The 25,582-nt window shown below is 43.8% G+C and overlaps 1 long non-coding RNA gene across 1 annotated transcript; it reads left to right on the top strand.

Moving 5' to 3' along the window:
- Nucleotides 1–2,044: 2,044 nt before the first annotated feature.
- On the top strand, nucleotides 2,045–4,812 carry LOC144689773 (uncharacterized). The gene is made up of 2 exons (XR_013578705.1): nucleotides 2,045–2,325; nucleotides 2,646–4,812. It is a non-coding gene; the product is annotated as an uncharacterized LOC144689773 (long non-coding RNA).
- Nucleotides 4,813–25,582: the final 20,770 nt, after the last annotated feature.

Below are 25,582 nucleotides of genomic sequence, written 5' to 3'. Positions count from 1 at the left end.
CGGTATATTGTAAAGCTCTCTCCTAACTGACCCAAATATAGTCTTCTTTTCCAGGTAGCATCCTCAATCATTTGAGGGTCGCCAAACCACAGCCTGTGCCGTGATGTTACTATGGGGCAGAGCGAGAAGGCAGGCCCCAAGGCTACCTCGGCCAGAAAGGGGATCAAACCCCATGCTTGTTGTCATTATTCTGAACCACATGCTAGCCGACTAGCCAAGTGTGCAAACCGGCCCCCTCCAAACATCTAAATGCTGCTTTAACTTGCCAAAACACTACTGAATGAGGTCCCTGGTTCTCCGATGTGCCTTACTGTTCTCAGGTGTTGTACAACAGTATCATGAGTCATGGCAGTAGTGCATACTCATACCTCAAAGAACCCAGGAACCCATCTTCAAAAAGCTGCGGCAGACTGGATTATGTCAGAAGGAAAGCACTGTTCACCCCCTGTAAATTGAGGGTTATACCCTCTGTACATTTGCAGAAAATTTACCTTATGATATTAGGTATGCCGTAGAATTAATAGCAATGACAATAGCGACATGCATACAGTCAGTAATACCCTGAGCTGAAGGCAAAGCTTGGGCTGCATGCTGCTGCTACTGACCAATATTGGTTTATGCAGCTGGGTGTGTGGCAAGACAGTCTTTCAATGTCCTCCCTAAAGGAGTGGTGCAAAGCTTTTCATTCTTCAGATGATCCCTGTGGGTATCCAGAATGATCAGGTGTTAAAAAATTGAAGGCGTTGACCTTTATTTCCCCTGTAGCACAGTGTGAATGGTAGACTGTTCTTGTGGATCTTTTTCAGTCACAAGGTACAAATCAGTCACACTGTTCCTGCTGAGCCTGAATTCATTCATCCTCCACCATGTCCAGGTATATGATACTGTTGTCGTAATGCCTGCCATGAACTTTACATCTTAGGGCACAGAAGTGCTCTGTACCGTTCATTTTAATGAATGCTCTGGTGGTGCTTCAAAATCTTGTTCTTGGCTAACTCTAGGGGCAGGATCTTTAGCCCCATATGGGGCAACAAAGGAGGCGGGTGGGTGTGGAGGCAAGATGGGAGTCAGCAGGGCTACCCTTCTGTCAGAAGCCAACTGGAATTTACTAATCGGCCTGTGGCCTTCCCCCTCCACCCCCCCTGCAAGTTGACATGGACTAGGCCAGCTGCATGGAGGTAGTTTCCATCTGGAAAACTGAGGGCCAGCTCTCCAGGGAGGTTTTGAGACCTTCCCTTTCTGCATGGCCATATCTGCAGCGGCAGACCACCACATGTGGCAGGGCTCCCCCTTCGCAATGGTGGCTAGGCTGCTGAGACCATTTTTTAATTTCAAAGTTTAAAAAGTTGGAGAGTTTGTGTCTCAAAATGGAGATGCCCTTCCTCTCTCTTACCTGGATCGCAGGCTTCATCTCCTTCTGAGTTGGAGGGCCTCCTGTTGGCCTTCCATCTTCAACAGCCCTCACGCAGTCCTTAAATGAACAGCAAGCAAGACCACTGGCCACTAATTGCCCAGTTTGAGGAATATGACTACCTGGGTGACTGGTTCCCACACAGTGCAGGGTTTTGACCTCCACTTGACCTTGCTGTTGAGGTCCCGACCTAATGGGCAAAATCTCGCCCCTGCTTTCTCTCAATTCTTTGAAATCTATTTTTAGATTGAAGCAATCCCAAGAGCAGCCACAAGCATTGTCAACCCTTTCTGCCAGAACTGCATGTCTACTTTTCTGCTGAAATGATTGAACAGGAGACAGTGGCTCATGTGGAATCACCATAATCTTGCTGGAGGAGGGGAGTTGTCTCCCTGGTAGTTGGTAGCAATGTAGGCAACAGTTTAAATTACAGGACACAGTACTTGTTGACTGGTTTATTCTGTTTATTTCCATAAGAGGCAGCTGAGTGACATTATTAGTTGTATCCAAATGACTAGATGGCTCACATGATAACCATTTGATGGTACCTGCCTTTCAGTCCAAGTTTATATGGCAATGGATAGGAAGATGGTATGATAATGTTTAAACTATATGGAATTCAGACACAGCCTACGGCAGGAATTTAAGATGCAGTCTTGAGCATAGTTCCCTAGCCTCTTGGCCAGATAACATAGGGATTGTTAAGTGACTAATACCATTTCTACAATTGTGAAATTACCCTGGTATGTAGCTAATTACACAATTCTAGTCTAGCACTTTGAATGTAAACTGAAGAACTTGCAGTGTTACTCTTGAAGCTGGGTGAAATTTTAAACTCTAGACTCACAATAGATTCAAACTACCGTGCTTTATCTCCAGTAAAGGGTAACCGTGACATAGGCCTCTTCAAAATGGTAGGTTTCGCAAGATCATAACTACATTCTTTATGTCTGCGTTTATAATTTTGTTTGAGAGGAAATCTCCCATGATGTAAAGTGGTGTTAAGCATTTTTTTGTCAGTACAGTAAGTTCTCGCTTAAAGTTGTAATTGCGTTCCTTAAAATTGCGACTTTAAGTGAAACAACTTTAAGCAAATCGCGGATTCCCTTGGGAAACAATGTTAAAGACAGCGTTAGGTTCCTACGAACAGTTCTTGCCTGGAAAAACCAATGTACAAATTGAAATACTGTACCATACATGTGCGGTACTGTGTATTCTAATAATTTCTTCTTAGGCACTCCCTCGGGATCAAGGAAGGCTTGCTTCCACTCCAGTTTGATCTGTCCAATGTGCGATCTGCAGACTCTGCCACATGCAGGGCGGGTGGTGCTTGGAGGGTTGGAGATGGGTTGTCTGGAGCTTTTTTCACTCTCTCCACCACCTTGAACTGCATGTCCCAGATGACATCTCTATGTGCTTGGTGCCTTCCTGAATAAAACTTCTCCCAACTTGGTTGGTCACCGTGAGTCAGTGGAGATGTGGACATCTTTGTGGACATCCCTGAAGCATTTCAGTGAAGGTGGCTTTGAGTGAGTAGCACCTCGATGCTGGGCATGTTGGCTTAATTGGGAGAAGTAAATGGCTGTCTCACCGGCTTTAAAATGGTCTCTCTGCCTCACTTGCTGCAGACAACAACAGCCATATTTGGGGCTCCAAAGTTAGTCAGAAGATTTCAGAATCAGACTCCTGGAGGTTAAGTACTATACCTTTCTTTTCACCCAAACAAGTCCTGGGACAAGGAAAGCAATTTTACCTGTGTACAGCTGCAAATACCTGTCTCCCACAGACTTCAAAATGGCTACCTCACCTGATGTAAAATTCCTCAACAGGCATATCTGGTACTCCAAAATTTAAATCAGCTTGCAGAGTCACGAAATGGGTCTTTTCTGGGTTGAAATGAGCAGTCCAGGCTTCAAGCTCTTCCTTGCAAAAAAAAAAGTCCTGTTCATTTGGATATTCTTGGAAAATTTGGTTCAAAGTTTTTGAAGAACATATTGTGTTACCTTTGAGTGCGATCGAACGCCTCTCCTCGCATTTGATTCAGAATGACAAACTCGGTCACAGGACCCAATGTCAAGCCGACGTGAAATGGCGATGCAAGATGACGTGGCATGAAATGGCGACGTGAAACAACGCAACCAAGGTGATGCAAAATGACGCAGAATGATGATGCGCAGCGACGAAACGGAATGACTTAAACAACTTAAAATCGAAACTGAAGACTTAACTCGGGAATACGGGCCCTGAAACTACATGACTTTAAATCAAAATGGTTTAAAACGGGGCAACTTAAAGGAAGGGCTTACTGAGTATATCTTACCGTGAATCATTCTCAAACAAAAAACAGAGTTGAATGTGCCTGCATGGGTGGGATTCTGGACACTGTGGTAAAGTGGCCATGTTAAAAGATGGCAGTGTAAATGCTGAGCAGAAGAGGAGGAAGGTAAAATTAAACTCCAAGTAAATTACTTGGAAATGTCTCTAGGATGTGTACATTTATTACTGCAGTGTTTCATTCTCACCTACAAGGGATGTAAGGATGCCATTCCTTATGTGAGAAACTTCATGTTGTATAACACCCTCACTTCTAAGATGACTTCAGTAAAGTTTTGCAACAACAGATTTGATGTTGCAAAAAGCTGTGGACTGAATCAAGGAATTCTGAAGTTTAACAGTTGTTCCACGTCAGAAATTTCGGCACTAGCCTCGGTTAAATATCACAGTGGCAGATAATGCTACAGTTTAAAAGGGTGAACTTGCTCAAAGCTTTGCCTGCTCCATTGCCATAACTTCAGCGGGATTGGTAGAATCCCTGTTTATGTGTATAAATGGGGCTTCCGCCAAGGTTAAGGCAACAAAGGAGGAAAAGCCCAAGAAAATTCAGCCACATAGTTTTGGTATTAACATCAAATAGCTATATTATCAAATACAAATGTTACTTAGTACTAAAATTGTACCAAATCGTAAGCCTTCCCCTTTTCTGAGTGATATATAGCAGAGGGTTCTTACTGCTCAGGAAATAACGGAGACAGGCAAATTCATATTGTTTCAAATTTGTGCAAGTAAGGAAACAAAGAAGAAAATAATACGTACTTACAGAACATTGACCTCAATAGGATAAGGCTTCCGAATGGTTTTAAGTGCCATTTTGAAGCAATTTTTGTTGTTGTCTCATGATCAGGGAGGAAATAACTATTTAAATTTCCTGTACTGTGTGTGGCCATTTCTCCAGTGCTCTGTTCAATTCTCATATGCCAGTTTATAAATGTCAAAAATACATTTAAATTAGTCTGGTGATGTCCTATTCAGCATTGTTAATCTTCACCATGCACCATTGAATCAGGTAGTTTTTTTTTTAATGCCATTGACAGAAACCACACAAATAAAATCTTGCCCTGAAATGTGTCCTTTTACTGAGCTTTTAGAAGAGCAGAATGCCTCATGCAAACACTCTGATGAGACTAGCATTAAGACCTTTATCTGACAGACTGGAAGGATCCTACACAAGTTTGCAAGGTTGGGGAGTGTGGTGATGGGGGTGGGGGCACAATTCTTCTTCCCTATCCTTTGCATTTATTATAATAAACCTTTTGAGTGATGGGCATTCTTTAAGCCAGAATTCTATCAATCATCCTCTGCCTGTTCAGTCTGCTCCTTTCAATAACTAGGACATCAGTTGAAAGCTAAGTGGGGCAAGCTGCCAAGTCTCTGCTTTTGGCAGAGTTGGCCCTCCCTCTGTGACAGAGCGAATGAATGGTACTGCAGGAGGGAGAGGAGACAAGAGAACTATGGTTTCTATGGCTAGGATTGAGCAATTCCAATCACCCAAACTCCCTCTTTCATCAATGTTGTAATGACCCTGAGAATCTGAGAGAAAGAAGAATGCGTACAGGATGTGTTGGCCCTTGCCAAGATGTGGAGAAGCTGGTGAATGACAAGATTGAGTATACCCTGAGAGAGGAGGCTCTTAAGTTGTTTGTGTTCGAAGTGAAAGGGCTATTTCCAGGTACTCTCTTTACAAGCAGGTTTTCCACAGTGATCCGAGTACAACAATAACTTGCATTTCTATCACTTAATATAGAAAAATGATCCACAGCACAGAAGAGTGGAGGAGTAGGAATGAGAGTTAGGACCAGTGAGCTAAAAGTTTGACTGAAAGATTTTGGGAAAGCTTCCAAAGGTGGGGAAGAAGGTTGAGAGGCAGCAGGCGTTTGAGGAAAGAGTTCCAAGGATTAGGGCTGCGATGTTTTTTGAGCCTGTACTGAAAATAGAGCTGGGGAAGGATGGGAATGGACAGGAAACTCGAGCCAGATCAGGGGAAATAAGGGTAAAGATGTTAGATTGGAAATAGGCCATTGAGGAATATGTATGTATCCTAGGGCAATGATTTTCAGTGCAATACATTTGGAGGATAGAGAAGTAGTGTAGGTCAGTGCAGATGTATTGATGGTCAAACAGGGATTAATAGGGGACAGGATATGGGCAGACAGAGTGTGAATGATTTGGAGCTTATGGAGTATAAAGATCAGGAGACTGGCAAGGAGGACGTTGCAAACAGATCTTGAGGTGACAAAGTCGGGGGGGGTGGGTAATAGCTTTGGTGGCAGTTCAGCTAAGCTTGAACTGAGGGGTGTAGGCAAGTAATATTGCAGAGGTGGAAGAAAGCTTGGAAATAAGGATATGAGGTTTGAAGTTCAACTTGAGAAACCTTTTAAAGGTGGGGAAGAAGGTTGAGAGGCAGCAGGGTTTGGGGAAAGAGTCCCAAGGATTAGGGCTGATTCAGTCTGAGTGAACAACCAGAAAGGGGTATGGAACTAATGACAAAAGGGTGGCGTTTTTGGCTGGTAACAAAATCCAGTTGTAGGAGATTTCGGAACATAGGAACAAAGGAACATAGAAACAGGAGAAGACCATTCAGCCCATCGAGCCTGCTCTGCCATTCAATACAATCATGGCTGGTTGAACACTTCAATGCTTTTTACCCACGCCATCTCTATAACCCTTTACATTATTGTTAATCAGAAATCTATCAGTCTCTACCTTAAACATACTCAGTGACTGAGCTTCCACAGCCCTCTCTGGAGTAGAAAATTCCAAAGAATCTGAGTAAAGAAATTTCTCCTCAACTCGGTCCTAACTGGCTTCCCCATTACTTTGAAATTGTTTCCCCTGGTTCTAGACTTCCCAACCAGGGTAAGCATCTTACCTGCATCTACCCTGTCTATTCCTTTAAGTATTTTGTAGGTTTCAATGTGATCACCTCTCATTGTTCGAAATTCTAGAGAATACAGTCCCAGTTTCCCCAATCTCTCTTCATAAGACAGTCCCGCCATCCCAGGAACAAGTCTGGTGAACCTTCGTTGCATTCCCTCTATGGCAATAATACCCTTTCTGAGGTAAGGGGACCAAAACTGCACACAATACTCCAGGTACGGTCTAACCAAGCTTCTATACAATTGAAGCAAGACTTCACTGCTCTTGTACTCAAATCCTCTTGCGATAAAGGCTAACATTCCATTTGCCTTCCTAATTGCCTGCTGCACCTGCATGTTAGCTTTCAGTGACTTATGGACAAGGACACCCAGGTCCCTTTGCACATCAACACTTTCTAATCTCTTACCATTTAGGGAATACTCTGCACATCTGTTCCTTCTACCAAAGTGGATAACCTCACATTTTTCCACATGATATTCTATCTGCCATGTTTGTGCCCACTCACTAAGTCTGTCCAAATCCTCCTGTAGTCGACTTAATGTCAGTCTGGGAACACAGAAATGGCCATGGAGGTTTAGCGAAGTGGTGGAGAGGTGCAGCTGGGTGCCATCAAAATACATTTGGAAGCTCATCCCCATGTTGCAATTTATGTCACGAGGTGGGTGTATATAGCTCACAAAAAGAATAGGGCCAACAATGGGTCCTCTAGATGTGGCTATGAAGGCGCTGGAGGAGAATCAGATCTGGAGGAAAACTGGTCAAAATGAGACAGGTAGGAGTGGGACTAGTCAAGGATGGAGGCGAGTTGAAGAAGGAGGAGTGTTATTGGCCATGTGGAACACTTTGGAAAGGTTAAAGACAGATAAAGCACCATGGTCATAGTCATAGATAATATCTCTGGTGACTTTGACTAGAATTGCCCCAGTGCTGTGACCAGAGTGGAAGCCAGATGAAAAGGCTCTGTCCTGAAAGTTGTGAGAGAATGCAACTGGGAGTTAATGACATATTCAAAGGCCAAGGACAAGATTGGTTGGTAGTCAGAAGGGACAGATGAATCCAAGAAGAGACTCTCTTCTCTTCAAAGGTCCTGAACAGTAGGAAACATTAATAATAGCCAGTATTAATACCTACTTGGAGTTAAAATATTAAAACTTTCTTTTGGATCATCACCCATTTTGTGATTGGCCTTGAAGAGGGGCAGACATTTTATTTCTCTTTGCTTACTGAAATACTTTGCCAAACAGGAAACACTCATTTGTAAGAGGGCTTGATCCTGATCCTGAGAGAATTAGCCCTTTAACGATATCTAGACTGTGCTCTATTGAAATTTGTCGATTTTCCATTTAGATTATTGTAAAACCATGAGGCTTTTGCCCACCTGTTCCCTTGATGTGCTGCCCCCCCTCCAGAAAAAAGACACATCTGCCCCCCCTAGAAAAAATACACATCTGCACCCCCCCCCAAGAAAAAAGACACATTTGTTGTGAATGTGAAAAAAAAAGTGATTTATAGATTAACATCCACCAAGGGGCGATCATGGTGTGGTAATATCACTAGACGAGTAATCCAGAGGCCCAGGCTAATGTCCTAGGGATATGGGTTTAAATCCCACCATGGCAGCTGATAGAATTTAAATTCAGTTAATAAAATGTGGAATTGAGCTAATCTTAGTAATGGTGACCATGAAGCTATCATCGATTGTCACAAAAACCCAGCTGGCTCACCCATGTCTTTTAGGGAAGGAAATCTGCCATCCTTACTTGGTCTGGTTTATGTGTGACTCCAGACCCACAGCAAGAGAGAGGACTCTTAATTGCCCTTTGAAATGGCCAATCATGCCACTGAATTCAAGGAAAATTCAGGATGGGCAACAAATGATGACCTTGCCAGTGATGCCCACATCCCGTGAAATAAAAACAAACTTAGGTTTCCTGCTGCTTTGAGGCTTTTGTTGTGGTACTGTCTATCCATGCTACCATTATGTTTTGCTAATAAGTTCAGTTGTGAGACACTAAGTAACGTTAAGTGCCATATGAGAGGTTTAATTTTGTTTTGGTGACTTGATCACAAAGAAGCTGATTTTCTCGGTGTATCCATAAAACACTAACTGGACCTGTAATATTCTGAAGATTGACTCCTGTTGAATTGATGGCCTGAAAAGGTTTCACTAAAAACATTTTTACCTTCCTTCTTAAACTTGATTGAGTCAACTAAGATCACTGAGGGAATACAATTTTACTTCCTGCCTGGCTGTACTCTCATAACTCAATTGCCTAGGCAACAATAAGACAAATGTACATCAGTATCACTGAAAAGGACTTAACAAAGCTGCTAAGAGCTGAAGCTGAGCCAAACAATAACAGCAACAACTTGCACTTCTATGGCATGCTACATATGTGGAAAGATGTCTTAATGCCTTTAGTTTTCAGAAGAGAAGCATTGAGCACTGCAGCTCAAAAGGAGAAAAGGGGAAGATGGAAAAGGCTAGGATAAGGGACCAAAGGTTGGACTAAAGACAAAAGGTTGGGAGAGGTTTCTAAAGGCAAAAAGGGAGATTATAAAACGGAGGGAGCTGAGCAGGGAGTTCCAGAGGGCAGGAGTGTAGCATAGTGCACGGTCTGCACTCACCGAATGAATCCTGCAGAAAAACCTTCAATAGTTTTCCAACTCTGCAATGTGAAAATAAGGTCAGGTGTTTCTCACATGTCGGTGCAGACTCGAGTTCGATCCTCTTTTCGAGTAATCTCTGACTCCCGAACCTAAATCTGAATCTTGTAACGGGAATAAAAACGATTTTTCATCTGGCCATGCGGCTCTTATCTTTACAGTTTTGAAGTAAAATAAAAGCATCTATTTCTTTTAATAACTATGTCATATTGAGGAAATCCAACAACAAAAGCAATGTACATTTATTTAGGAGAGGACACTTTGGAATAACAGAATTGTCTCTTTCTATTGACCTTCCACACACACAGCATGTGAAGGGAACTGTGTCCTTAGGTCTGGGTAACGTAACTAACTCTACTCTTGTAGACCTCTCGCTGTGGGTAATTTGGAAACAAGTGTTTTAAGAGTATTTTGGGTTTTTGGGACAATGGAGTTACTTATAATTTGAGCCATTTTGATTGTTGACATTCAAAGGCATTACATGGCTGCATTCACCACCATCAACATCTTGGGTGTTACCATTGACCAGGAACTGAACTGGATCAACCATATAAATTCTGCTGCTACAAGAACAGGTTAGAGGCTGGGAATTCTGTGTCAACTCACCTCCCCAAAGTCTGTCCACTGTATAAAGGCACAAGTCAGGAGTGTGATGGAATACTCTCCACTTGCCTGGATGATTGAAGCTCCAACAACACCCAAGAAGCTCAACACCACATCCAGGACAAAGCAGCCTGCTTAATCGGCACCCTATCCACCACTTTAAACATGTACTTCCTCCATAATTGGTGCACAGTGGCAGCAGGGTGCATCATCTATAAGATGCACAGCAGCAGCTTGCCAAGGTTCCTTCAACCACACATTCCAAACCCGCAACCTCTACCACCTAGAAGGACAAGGGTAGCAGATACTTAGGAACACCACCCCGAGTTCTCCTCCAAGCCACACACCACCCTGATTTGGAATTATGTTGCAGAGCCTTTATTGCTGCTAGGTCAAAATCTTGGAATGCCCTCCCTAACAGCGCTGTGGGTGTACCTACACCATATGAACTGCAGTGGTTCAAGAATACGATTCAGCATCACTTTCTCAATGGCAACTAGAGATGTACAACAAATGTTGGCCTTACCAACGACGCTGGCATCCCATGAATGAATAAAAATAATTTTGAAGGTTTAGAACCAGGTGGCAACTCTTGAGCCTCATAGTTATCTTCAGGCTCATGATTGAATAATAATGCGAAAAGGAACATTTATTGTTCTACAGCCAATAGTCTACACTGCAGTATGTTCACTTTAGAGGAATTCACTCTCCAAAACTCAGCCACAAGAAGTCACTTGAATTAAGAGTGCATTTACACAGCAGCTCAGTGTTGCAGGGTAACAGTTTCCACGTAGCTGAAGCTGGCATGTAAGTAGAGATTGCGGCTAGCAAGGTCAGAGTGAGCTGTAGTGAAAGCCCCAGGAGCTGAAACCGTCAAGTAGATCCCAGGCTATACAATTCGGGAAGGAAATAGACAAGGGGTCTGGCTGCAACTTCGCTGGCAAAGCAGGTAAAAGCTAAGCAAAAATCTTCGATCAGCTGGTTGTGCCTCCTGGGGATTATTGGGAGGGTGTTGGTTACAGAATGGTGTCTCTTAAAGAAGTCTTCAGTATGTTAACTGTAAGTCTTTATTAACAAGTAGAACTATTTTCACATGTACAGTAACGAGTACAGGCTAGGAGCTATCTCCATGCTTATGTCTTAATCCATCTCTGCTCAACACCACACTGACCCCTTGGGCTGGGTCATGTGCCTCTTTACATCACTATGTGGGCAATACTATACTCAGTTCCACATTAACCCCATATGTGCCAGGCTCTTATACTACAGGAACAATGTAGGATTTTTTATGTTGTTGGCAGAATGGACAATTGTGTGTGCATACTTGTGACGTCACCACACATGTATCATGATAAAATGATTTTAGGAGTCTTCACATCATCCAAATTCAGGAACTTAGATTATAGGCTCCATATGGGAAGACGGAGATAGTGTAAGACAGGCAAGAAGAGGTCAAAGAGATCCAACAGCAGGATCTTGTTAAAACTGTTTCTTTCATTTCGGCAACTGACCAAATAGACAGGTCGACCGGCTGCAGGGCAGGAAATCCAGCTTCATTGCTGAGTGACTAAGTGAAGGAAAAATTTGGAGGAAAGATTGCAAACTCCAGTTATCACCACTCCAGTTACAGTGACTATGTGGCTGTTACTACGTTCCCAATGCCTATTGCTAGGCAGTTGGAAGCTTGGCCAAGATAGGTAGTAAGCCCTTTTAATATCATGACATCCAGTCAATGAGTAATTAAGTTTTAATTAATTTCCATGGGGCTGAGAAAACCTGGCGTGCTCATCCCACCTCCTCAGAAACAGCCCGGGCAGCTGCCACAGCATTTCCCCCCACCCCCACCCACCCACCAGCACTCTGCCCACCCACTCCCATTTGGCGAACTGAGCATCTTGTGGACAAACATCTCACTGGGTCTAGAGTCTGAATGGGAAGCCTCGGGCGGAATTTAATGCTCTCCCCTTGGTGGGTTTGGTAGTTGAGGGGCATCTAATCGGGCGAGAGGGTGGGTTCCCCGCTGCCTTCCTGTCTCCACCTTGAGTAAATCTGTGGTGGGAAGGCTCATGGATGGCCTTGCCAAGTCACAGCCAATTGAGACCCTTAAGTGGGCAATCCCACCACTGCTGGTATTAACCTAGCAGTGGGAAGAGATTTGCCATGCAGGGAGTGTGCCAGCCCCCAGTTGCGGGTGAAGTGGTGGGAGGTGGGTACTCAGTGCCTGATCGGGGCATCAGGAATTGGGGTGGGGGGCAGTGACAGCCAGCCCCCGCTCTGCCCTTTCTACTGACCCCCTTCCCCACTTCCCCATTTCGTGACCCCCCCACCATCCCACCTAGGGTCCTTGATCTTGGGGGAAGGCCCACTGCTGACCTGTCAAGTGTCTGAGTGGCACTTAATTCAGCGAGCCTTCCCTAAAAGACGTCACACGGTGCTGGCACCAGTTGGAAAACTGACGGTTGAAATCCCCGTCATTTCCATGAAATCCAACCCCTTATTACACTACCAACAGGCTGACCCGTGGATTCAATATCTGCCCACTGGCCCCATGTTAGTGAAGCTGCGCCTCAAAATGATGGGGCCTTGTGTCAGGGCCATCAGGCGATTGGTTGTGCTCCACCCAGTGTGTTGTGCTGACCATCCACCCGAACCCTGGGGTGGGGGTGTGAGGGTGGTCAGAATCTACCACTTTGCATTGACGTAACATCAGCTCTGTAGCCGACATTCGGGGTTAATGTGATATTAAACAGCTGGTCATGTTTATGGCACTCAAGATGATCATTCATAATTGAAATTACTGTTTGTCAGTTAAAGATTTGAAATGCTATGCATTACTTTACAGAAGAAGACTGTAATAAACTATTTTGAAGTCTACACCATTGTCTATTACTTTATAAACAACTTTGTCAGAGACCGGCTCCTGATTGTGGTCGATGCCTGTAATCTGCATGTAGTTCTCGTAAAACCTTCACAGTGTCTCAAACTTACTAATTTCATGCACTAATATAATATTGACCCATTTAAAGCACATGCCAGAGGCCTCTGTTATAGATGTCTAAATCTGAAACATTCCCATGATAGCAAGGAACAAAGCACTCCTTCCTTTCAGGAAAATCCTGGACACTCACTCCCAAAGGCCTGGTGCAGCAGAGAACTCACTGGAAAAACAGGAAACACATGTGAATGCCAGATACAGCTAAGTAAGTAGCTTCAACTCTGAGGCTGCTAATAATACTGAATGTGGAACAAAACGGGCAAAAAATGCAACTTATATTTTTCTGCCTAAGGTAAGTGAACCACAAGACAGTAATAACCACTTCACCTATTCACAAAGAAAGACATTTAGATATACATTTTTCTTTGTAAAGAATTTTCTTTAAAATATTTAAAAGGGAAATGACTACCTTAATTGATTGTGAAAAGCAGATTAATGACCTTTACCTTAAAGTTTCTGATGTGGCCCCTGAATGGCTCAGTGAGAAAAATGCACCATTGTGTGGTAATGAGACTTACAAACTCGGAAGATCCAACTTCAATCCCTAGGCTGTATGAGTTAGTTGATCTAATCCAAGTGTTAGTACAGTTGACCTCAGCATCTCTGGACTTGGAGCTGAATTTAATGGTGGTTCAGTCCGCTGGCCTGAGAGCTTGTGGCAACCCCGCTGCAGCCACTTCCTGAAGCCCTAATGAGATTTAAGCCCACTCAAGCACTTACCTACCTGTTGTCGAAGTTCTCAGGACAAGGATCCCACCTCCAAGAGCTGTAGGCAAATCACAGACCGGCAGGTCTTCAGTACTAGCAGTATCACCGGGAGTGTGTGGTGTGGATGGCTGGGGGTAGTGTTGAGTGGGTGCGAGGGGATGGGGTGGTTCCCAGCCACAGGCGGGGCCTGCCATTGGACAAAAGGTGACTGAGTAGGAGGGCCACACCCACCGCACCCCCAGGCCCGCAGGCCAGCACCTGCCCACCTGGTATGGGTGCCCTGCTGCTGGTAGAATGCCATCAGCGGTGGATGTGGCCCTTAATTGGCCACTTAACGGCTTCAATTGGCCTAGGGGCGGGGAGGCCAACTTTGACCTTCCCGACTTGGGAATTAGTTGGGGACGGGTTCTCCGCCCTGTGCCTTCTTGCCCAATTAAACGGCAACCCCAACTGTTAGCCCGTTCCCAGGTCAGGCGGGGGCAATAAAATGGCTTGGGAAACTTGGGTTGCTCCGAGTTCTCAGTTTCCACTTCTCATGAGAGCTCAGTGTCTTCATTTGGAGTGTCCACATGTGTGAAAAGGATCAGGCTCTGGTGCGAGGGTCCCTCTGGCCAAACAGCCTGCTGAGACTCACTGGCTTGTAGTGCATGAAGAACAGCCACTTGGGCAAGGCACCAGAAGCAATATGAAACCATACTCTTAATTAAATGAATCAGTAGTACCCTGGGAAGGGAAAAGGGGGAAAATAGTCTTATAGCTTCCTTGTTAAATGATATTTTATTCCAAAAGAACATTTTTCATTGTCTCGGAGGAATTGTTTTTGACTGAATTGCAGCTCTTACATTCTGAATGGACCAGTTTATATTGCAATTTGAAATGCGAATTTGCTTTTTTAAAGGTGGTTTTACTTTAAAAACGCTGCAAATATAAATGAATTCATTAAAAAAAAATGCAACAAACATTTCAAAGCGAAATGGTAAGAATATGGTCTGTGGAGTAGCTAGCCTCCAGCTAAACACTGGGGTTAAAATCTATACCTCAGTGTGACCTTGCACAGACCTCAGTCATAAGACTGAGGTCTTGGCAGAGCTGTGGATCCCATGCTGGGAAAACACAGTGGAACTGCTGGAATTAAAATTATATGAGTTGGAATGCAGCATCAGCAGCTGGCCAGCACTTTCTGAAAGGCACAGTTATTCCAAGTAGTATAAAAATATACAGCGATCTTGGGAATTTTCTCTCTCTCCCATTTTAAACCTCTTTGCAATTAAACTAAACTCCTAGACACCATTGGAATTTCTTGGAATCACTGCTCACAGCCAGTCCTGCTTTCTTCAATGTCTGAGGTAGACTAAACTGGTACCTAGCAAATTTCACCTCCTGAAGGTTAAATATATTAATGATCAACAAATTTGGGATTTCTTTGAGTGGGAGGGAACAATGTTGGCCTTGAATAGAAAAAATATTGAAGAATATTGTATTGACACAAATTGTTTATCCGTCAATTATTTGTTAAAATGGACAGGAGGATATTCTCTCCAATTTTATGGTACATTTTCTGCATTAAAGAATTATTTGTGGCTGATTATTTTTCACACATAGTATGCTAAGTTTTATTCCAATACCTCTTGCCCAAGGTAATGAGAACCGTGACAGCCTTCAGCTGATTCCTTTGTCCCACCCAAAACCACATGGATAATTAAGCCAACGAAAGACTTTTGAGTCAATATTTCAAAGCATTAAACATCCTTGTGACACTGCAAACACACAAATAGCTTCCCATCCTTTAATCTTAGGGGACGAAACAGTCATGATATCATGACCAGTGTGGCTCATCAAATTTACTTTCATCCTGCTTCTCAAGAATGGTGTCACATGCAGTCTATATAGTCTCTTACTAAATGCAGTCATTCCTCTAAATAACAAGAAAGCTGTAAATAAAGAATGCTGTGCGGTTGTAAATGGTACACCCAGTCTCACAAAGAATACATTCTAGACTGTCAAGGAAATAAATGGAACTCCAAAATACCACTTCCCTTGAAACATTCGGATAAATGCATTGCATAGTGTGGTTGGCACTACGCCATGCAAAGCAGGAAGGTTCCAGGCCTGATCCCTGGCCTGTACTGAGTCAGTTCCTCAGTGTCTCCAGGCTGGGGTGGAGAGAACGTTGGGTGCCGCTCCTGCTTCTGATTGCTCTCCAGTGTCCTCTGCTGGACATCTGTATATCTGTGACTGCCTAGTGTGTGCAGAGTGAGATATATATGCCCTAGCAACATGATCAGCTAGTCTGCCAACACCAAGTTCATGCTTGAACACTAGCCACTGAAGTAGTGTGCTTCATGGGCAGCAAAAAGAGCAGAGGTCAAGGAAAGAGAATTCCTTGATCTGTATGTACAAAGTGATGAAGCAGGTTTACTCCAACTCCAGCATTTCCTCCAAGGCCTTCAGCATCATGAGTTGTTTGTGAAGGGTAATTTCGAGTCTGTCATGTGCTGTCCAGCACATTGCAACAAGTAGCTTCCAATAAGAGTTCCAGGCTACTGTACATCTGCTGAGTACCTGGGAGCCGATCAAACACACTGCGTTGGATGAGACAAAAGCAGTGACCAAGTACACCATTTCAAAGTAAAACTTCACAATATACTCAAAAATTTACCAAATGTCTGACCATGTGCCTTTACAAAGTTGACATTCATTTGAAAACCAGATTTTTTAAGCTAATTGGTAAACAATGTAGAGCAGCATACTGAGTTACAATTTAATTGGGAAAATATTATAGAAAAAAGTGAAAATGTTTATTTAGGGAAGTTATTAGGCATAAAGAAACACATTCATTGCCTGGAAATGATTTTACAAGAACAGCTTGCATTTTGTACCCAAGGCACTCCACAGAAGTGTAATCAAAATAAAATGGATGCTGAGCCAAAATTGAGCTGATCAGAACCTTGGTTGAAGAGGTAGCTTTTAAAAAGGATGTTGGGGAGAGAAATGAGATGGAGACCTGTGTGGGTGGAGGGAAGGAATTCCAGACAGCTAGGCAGCTGGCAGCACAGCCACGAATGGTGGAGCAAAAGGGCGGGGAGAATGCACAAGAGGCCAGAGTTGGAGGAATGAAGAGTTCAGGGTGATTGAAGGGTTGTATAACTGGAGGAAGATACAGAGATAGGTGGCAGATTTAGTTTTTAGGAATAGCTAGGAACAACTTTTTCTGAAAACTTTGCTTGATAGTCACCACACAGGACATCTGAGACCCCCCTTTGACAGATTTATCTTATTTTGCTTCTTTTATAACTTAGCTTGGTTTCCTTTCTGTTTACATCTTTGCCTCTTTTATTTATGCATATGTCACCTCCTTGCTTCCTTCTTTGTTTATCTTTTTGCTAATCTGTTTATCTCTGCCTCCTTTGTTTATTTTTTCCTCTCTTTTTCTCAATTTACTTTTTCTCTGCCCTCTATCCTCCTCACCCCTTTCTGCCTGAAAGATTGATATTAAGGCTCTAGGGGGAAATACTCTAGCATGGGAAATTCAGACATAAGGATAAAGTGGTGTGAGGCGAGTGTTAATTAAGGGAAGTGTGAACCAACCAGTTTAAGAATTCTTAAAATGGGGGCTATGATTGTCTGGGGTAATTTCCAGTTCAGTTTCATTCTTTATATAAATTAACCTTCTAAAGCTTTACAAATGTTTGACCAAGTAAAGCTAAACTGGTTTAATGGGATGTCACAGCAGTTGTTCTTCCTGAAATTCCTCATTCTGTTACTTATTATGAGTTGTAGCTGCAAACATATGGTTGTAATCAGCATAGTTTGCATCCAGCCCTACAAATTGTTTGTCACCTATATTCTAAATATGTTTGACTGCAGTGACCAAGTCTCAAATGTTGGCTTGTTGGAGCCAGCTGACTACTGAAATCTTCCATCAGGTAAATAAATCTTTTCTGAAGCTTATTGTCACTCAAGATTTTTCAAGAACATTGACAGCATCATGAGACTCTTCCTTCCCCCATGGTTTCATGGATAAATGCACAATGTGTCATAGAGTCATAGAGGTCTACAGCACAGAAAAAGGCCCATTGGCCCATCGAGTCTGCACCGGTCAACAAGTACCTAACGATTCTAATCCCATTTTCCAGCACTAGGCTCGTAGCCTTGTATGCCACGACATCACAAGTGCACATCCAAATACTTCTTAAATGTTATGAGGGCTTCTGCATCTGCCACCCTTTCAGGCAGTGAGCTGCAGATTCCCACCACCCTCTGGGTGAAAAAATTATTCTTCACATCCCCTCTAAACCTCCTGCCCTTTATCTTAAATCTATGCCCCCTGATTATCGATCCCTCCACCAAGGGGAAAAGTTCCTTCCTGTCTACCCTATCTATGCCCCTCATAATTTTATACACCTCAATCATGTACCCCCTCAATCACCTCTGCTCCAGGGAAAATAACACCAGTCTATCCAATCTCTCCTCATAACTAAAACTCTCCAGCCCAGGCAGCATCCTGGTAAATCTCCTCTGCACTCTCTCTAGCGCAATCGTGTCCTTCCTATAATGCGGATTCCAGAACTGCGGTGTGGTAGGGCATTAAAGAGACAATCATATCCAAGCTGTCGTCCCTAGTCTGGGCTCAGTCAGTTAATTTTAGCTGATTCATTTCAGTAAGGGTGCCGTATTGGCCTCAATGCCCCTGGATGGGGAATGGGAGTGTCAGGGTTGGAGAAATCAGCTGAGAATCCTGTTCCTGTCCATCGCACCTGATATTTTGAGCTTGCATGGCTGTGGGTTAAGGGGAAAACTTGTTTTTCAGGATCATTACTGGAAATTTCCTTGGGCCATTTCTGCTCAGCCACTGGGAGTGCAATGGAAACCCGGTTTCTGATTGAACTTGGTGGAGTGTGAGTGACTGCTCTTAACATTTGACCGAATGTGGCATCAAGGAGCCCTAGCAAAACTTCAGTCAATAGGAATCAGGGGGAAAACTCTCTGCTGGTTGCAGTCCTACCTAGCACAAAGGAAGATGGTTGTGGTTGTTGGAGGTCAATCATCTCAGCTCCAGGACATCACTGCAGGAGTTCCTCAGGGTAGTCTCCTAGGCCCAGCCATCTTCAGCTGCTTCATCAATGACATCCCTTCCATCATAAAGTCAGAAGTGGGGATGTTCGCTGATGATTGCACAATGTTCAGCACAGTTCTTGACTCCTCAGATACTGAAGCAGTCTATGTCCAAATGCAGCTGGACAACATCCAGGCGTGAGCTGACAAGTGGGCAAGTAATATTCGTGCCACACAAGTGCCAGGCAATGACCATTTTCAACAAGAGAGAATCTAACCATCACCCCTTGAAAGTTCAATGCCATTACTATTGCGAAATCCCCACTACCAATATCCTGGGGTTTATGATTGACCAGAAACTGAACTGGATTAGTCATATAAATACTGTGGCTACAAAAGCAGGTCAGAGGCTAGGAATCCTATACTGAGTAACTCACCTCCTGACTCCCCAAAACCTATCCACCATCTACAAGGCACAAGTCAGGAATGTGATGGAATACTCCCCACTTGCCTGGATGAGTGCAGCTCCCACAACAATCAAGAAGCTTGACACGATCCAGGACAAAACAGCCCACTTGATCGGCACCCCATCCACAAATATTCACTCCCTCCACCACCGACACACAGTAGCAGCAGTGTGTACCATCTACAAGATGCACTGCAGGAATTCACCAAGGCTCCTTGGACAGCACCTTCCAAACCCACGACCACTACCATCTAGAAGGACAAGGGCAGCAGATACATGGGGACACCACCACCTGGAAGTTTCCCTCCAAGCCACTCACCATCCTGACTTGGAAATATATTGCTGTTCCTTTACTGTCGCTGGGTCAAAATCCTGGAACTCCCTCCCTAACAGCACTGAGGGTGTACCGACACCACATGGACTGCAGCAGTTCAAGAAGGCAGCTCACCACCACTTTCTCAAGGGCAATTAGGGATGGGCAATAAAAATGCTGGCCTAGCCAGCAAAGCCCGCACATCCCTTGAATGAATTTTTAAAAAGAGTGCAGCTCTTGAGGAAAATCCAAGTTCTTACAATAATCTTTTTAATATGGAAACAACAGTTCTCTAATACATAGTCAAATAACTAATAAACAAAAACAAGCAATTCCCCAGTGAATTCTCCCGGTAGTTTGCAACAATCAATATGCCAAAATGCAATGGTGATCTACATAACGTTGCCAAATCTCATGGATTATTCTGGACTCTTCTGGAATTCCAGTTGATTTCCTGGACCCCGCTAGAAACTACCCAGGATAAAATTGACTGGGGAATTGTTTGTTTTTGTTTATTAACTGAAAAAATATTGTAGGTGAGAAAAAAAACAGGCTGTTTTACAGGACGAGGCAAGGTAGGTGGTCACGTGACCAAACCTCCAGGAATATCCTGATGAAGAGTCATACGGACTCAAAACGTTGGCTCTGTCTTCCTCTCCACGGATGCTGTCGGACCTGCTGAGCTTTTCCAGCTATTTTTGTTTTTGTCTCCAGGAATACAACCCTAGTCGAGTGGGAGGGGAGGGATTTCACAGCTCAGTTAGATGCACCAACATATATCGTGCAAGGGTTAAAATTAGATACAATAACAAGATGCAGAAAACTTTCCGAAAATGAGAACATTGTACAGGTTTGACATTGAAAGAGTTAACAAATATCACAGCACCAATCACAATAAAATTATACTGCAAGAAAATGTGCTCCCTGTCGCAATTTTGTAGGCTTGTTTGTAAAGAGCTCATTCCAACTTTGACTCACCTAGCACACAGAGTAAGTCTTGCCCTGCTGTGTTTACAAGGAGAGGTAGCCGTGATTATAAGCAGTGATTCTAACAATTCTGCAGTCCATTAATCGGTATGGTGGGCTAAAGCCATTTTGCTATATAAAGTCCATGATGGAAAACCTTTCCCACATTCAATATTGAGTACCTTGGCATCACTTTTCTATTAAAATCGTTGCTGTGGACATTTAAACAGGGAATCAAATCAAACATTTTTTGATTTCTTTCATAGGACACTGGTCAAGCAAACCAAAGGTTCTGTTACTGATTACCTTCAACCTTTGCTAACAGCATGTCATATTATCTGGGCTATATCATCTGTTATTCATCATTTGTCTGATGAACTAAAATGAATGTGACCTTATTTTTCACCAATCTGTATTATTTGGACAGAAGAAACCAGCTCCAAGATGGTGTTCATTAGAGAGCTGAAAACATATCCATTTCCAGACAAAAGCAGCTGTCTTGAAGAAATTAAAGCCAATCAAAAAACACGTTTACCTCTTAGCTTGGAATTCAGAAAGGAAAGGGATAAAAGCAATAGCATATGTGTTTCAAATGCAAATACTTACCCTGATAACATGCATATGTAATGAACTACGCTATGTATTGCTTCTCCATACAGCCCAATCCCTTAATATTTGTTTCCCAAAAAAAAATCTGGAATTTTGTACCTTCAATTAGCAATTTTGTACCCACTTGAACTACTACGCATGCTTTGCTGGAATAGTTAGGCATTTCTCCATTATGTGTATTTATAAGTGCAAGTGACTGTGACTAAGAGGGTGCACATAGAGAACATACACTTGGATGGGGTACCAGAGGGCGGCCAGCACCTACGTAACTATATACAATGAGTCAAGGGGGTTGAGAGAAGAGAGAAGATTGGAAAAAAGTTTTAAAATTTTCTATTTATTTGCTGACCACATATCCTTGCCATTACTAACACTGCCTATTTCTACCTCCTAAAAAGTTGGGGATGAGCCCACCTGCACTTGGCTGGGTGGCCCTGCAGTGATATAATGGCTGTCACCTGTCAGTTAGCTCAGGATCTACTTGCTCACTATAGGGGTGGGCAGTCTGGAGGTAGCAGCCATCCATAAGAAAGTGATACTTGTGCATTGCCTCAGAGCATAAGGCCAGTGAATATTTAAGCAGCTCACAGAAGATATGTCTATGTTTGATTAGGCAGTAAAGTACTCTCCAAAAATACTTTAGGTCAAAGAACAGCTTGATGATTGAACGATATGAAAAGCCTTCAATTCCACAAATTAGGGAATGCCTCCTCGTGGAGGATGATGACTTAACCTTGGAAAAATCCAAGACCTTGGCAGTCCAAATCAAATCTGCCATGTTAGATTCAGAGAGGTTAACAGCAATGCACCCTTAAGGCGGAACGGTCTCAGATTTGCATTAAGTGCGGTAGCGGGCGGGTAAAACGACGTTTAACCCGCCGGCCGCAATGGCAGGTCTTCACGCTGTATCATCCCAAACCCGCGCATTAATTTTGCATTCACAGGAAACATGCTGCTTCCATGGCTGGTGGGCTCTCATTCGCCTGCCACACCATCACCTCACCACTTCCTCAAGCCAGGCACCACACTTAATGTATAGCCGTTCTCAGTGTTTCCAGCCCAGGACTGCTGCAAAGAAGACATGGCCCTGAAAGGCAAGAAGACAGCTTTTGAGCACCTTTTGGGCACCGTGGAGGCCTGCTCTATATCCTCTACCCCTGCCTCTGGCCACAGGAGGGGCACCTACCGGCTTGGTAGGCGATGCCAGTGGTGATCAGTGCCAATGTTGCACAGAAAAGGTTGGTCATCCAATGCAGGTAGAGGATGAATGATCTGATCCGTGTAGCCAGGGTATGGCAACAATCTCACCACTCTAAACTCAAACACTCAAGCCCATCATACATTCACTGGCATCTCACTCACTGCCAGCTCAAGGGACATCACCACCCATTCTCACACGCCCTCAACTTAACCTCAACATGTCCATCTGGCCTCATCTCCTCTGGAGACTGCCTCCTCAGTCCTCACCCTCTTGACACCACTTGCATAGATCAACATGTGCCCCCACACACACCCTGGGATACCCCTCTTCCCCAATACAGTCCTAGCCCTGCAGCCATTGAAAAGCCACCCACATATAGCTGCGCTGGTAGGTAGAGACCTGCTGTGAGCCCCCTCAAAGTGATGTGGTGCCGTCTGTGAAGCCAGGCGCTGATGACTGCAAGTGCTGACTGAAGCAAGGTTGGCATCAAACCTTGAAGTCCCGAGTGAAGTGCAGCCCACCAGGTGCACGCCTTATGCATGCTGTTGTGAAACAATTCGGCACGTTTTCGCACCAACGTGGGCGGGGGTGAGGGGCAGGGATGAGTGCGGTAGGCTGGCCTTATAATGATATGCTGATGTATTACAATGAGGTTCCCGACACCCGATGGGGAATGCGGCCTGCCATCGGCGGACAGAGCGGACAGCCACAAGCTGGTTTCATGATGTAATGAAACCGATTTTTGGCCTTCTCGCCATATTTTCTGCTCACGCCACCGAACACGCCCGACGCCGGCAGGCATAGAAAATCCCAGCCTTAGACTCAGGGTTGCAGACACAGCCTGCCCAACTGGCTCAAGTGCATGGGTTACGGACAAGAGGATCTTAGCAATCTCATCAACACATGAAGGTCAGGCACCTTCAAAACTGCTCAAATTGTGCAAATGCTCATCAAGTCACAACACCATGTCCAGCTTAAAGGTAAAAGTGTAACTCATGCTTGAAGTGGAACCATTTTTGCAAAGATGTGCAGGTCGTTGAAGAAGAAGACATCATTGGCTTGACATGTGGAACAATCTCCTCCTGAGAGTGAGGCATGACATAATATACCATCATGAACGGTAAAGCACCAGATCACTTTAAAGAGTTCTGAGATGAGATCGCGGGCATCTCAATGTCACATCTTATTGCTGTTGGCGTGGAAGTAGCTATTTTGAGTGACACACTCTACCATCAGTACTTTTCACAACTTTCTCCTGCTACAGACACTCTTCAAGCTTATGACGACTTGATCATTGCAGCTTCGGGAACAATCACAGTTCCAGTCCGCTATAAAAATGTCACCCTAGATAGGCTACCTTCTATGTAGCCAAAGGCCAAAGCCTAATGGGGGTAAACCTTTTCAATAGGCTTGGATTCAAACTTGAAGACTTCACAGGGGTACAAATTAATGTGGTTGATGGCACAGATTATACATGTCTTCCTTATTTACTGGATTTGGGGAGATCGAGGGGTACTGTCATGCTCCTCACATCGATACATCAATTTCACCAGTTTGGCAAAATTTAAAATTATTGCCATTTGAAATCCAAACCGAAATGTCACAGGAGCTGAAACTGCTTGAAGCAAATGGTATCATGCAGTGAATTAGCTTATCGCTGTGGACTTTAAATCTGGTCATTGTGAAAAAATGCATTGACTTTAAGGTGATCAACAAAGCCATCATTCCTGACAAGTATCCACTTCCTACAATCTAAGTACAGTTACATAGATCAGTTACCAGAATAACATAATCAAACACAGATCAATCAAATGGCTATAAATTGAGAGAGGGGAATGTGCAACGAGACCTGGGTGCCCTCGTACACCAGTCACTCAAGGTAAGCATGCAGGTGCAGCAGGCGGTAAAGAAGGCAAATGGTATGTTGGCCTTCATAGCCAGAGGATTTGAGTACAGGAACAGAGATGTCTTGCTGCAATTGTACAGGACCTTGACTTTGAAATTATTGTAGGGGAAACATTTTATCAACATCTACTAACAGATATATTAAAAGCCTAAAAGTACCACCGCACCTGTCTAAAAACAGTAAAAGGGACTGCTTAGTCCATGGACATTCTAAAAGATTTTGTAGCACCATTAAACTTTTGTGCCAACCACTAAACTTAACAGTTGACAGGACTGTAAAGCTCTAGGGGTAGGAATTCAATTCAGTGCAATGCTTTATATTCCACTCTTATGTTATTCTCAGATCTTAATGTCATTGCAGCATCATTAATTAGTCAATATGGCTTCTACAGTCAAAGCTGACAATGGCCTGTATTCAAATGCAAGCTCCTGTGACATTTTGGTTTGGATTTCAAATGGCAATAATTTTAAATTTTGCCAAACTGGTGAAATTGATGTATCGATGTGAGGAGCATGACAGTACCCCTCGATCTCCCCAAATCCAGTAAATAAGGAAGACATGTATAATCTGTGCCATCAACCACATTAATTTGTACTCCTGTGAAGTCTTCAAGTTTGAATCCAAGCCTATTGAAAAGGTTTACCCCCATTAGGCTTTGGCCTTTGGCTACATAGAAGGTAGCCTATCTAGGGTGACATTTTTATAGCGGACTGGAACTGTGATTGTTCCCGAAGCTGCAATGATCAAGTCGTCATAAGCTTGAAGGGTGTCTGTAGCAGGAGAAAGTTATGAAAAGTACTGATGGTAGAGCACACCTGGAATATTGTGTGCAGTTTTGGTGTCCTTATCTGAGGAAGGATGTACTTGCTATAGAGGGAGTGCAGCGAAGGTTTACCCGACTGATTCCTGGGATGGCGGGACTGACATATGAGGAGAGTTTGAGTCAATTAGGATTTTATTTGCTGGAGTTTAGAAGAATGAGGAGGGATCTCATAGAAACCTATAAAATTCTAACAGGACTAGACAGGGTAGATGCAGGAAGGATGTTCCCGATGGTGGGGAAGTCCAGAACCAGGGGTCACTGTCTGAGGATATGGGGTAGACCATTTAGGACTGAGATGAGGAGAAATTTCTTCACCCAGAGAGTGGTGAGCCTGTGGAATTCACTACCACAGAAAGTAGTTGAGACCAAAACATTGTATGTTTTCAAGAAGGAGTTAGGTATAGCTCTTAGGGTGAAAGGGATCAAAGGATATGGGGAGAAAGTGGGAGCAGGCTATTGAGTTGGATGATCAGCCATGATCATAATGAATGGCGGAGCAGGCTCAAAGGGCCGAATGGCCTACTCTTGCTCCTAGTTTCTATGTTTCTATGATTGAACACTACACCTAGCTGGGGGTGGGGTCCTCCATTGGGCACATGGCTCCAAAACAGGAGGGACCCCCAGCCTGCAAAAAGGCTGTCAGGT

The sequence above is a fragment of the Cetorhinus maximus genome, chromosome 14 (assembly GCF_964194155.1).
Source record: "Cetorhinus maximus chromosome 14, sCetMax3.hap1.1, whole genome shotgun sequence".
NCBI classification, from domain to species: Eukaryota; Metazoa; Chordata; class Chondrichthyes; order Lamniformes; family Cetorhinidae; genus Cetorhinus; species Cetorhinus maximus.
The sequence above is the reverse complement of the archived record's forward strand: the minus strand, read 5'-3'. Positions and strand labels throughout refer to the sequence as shown.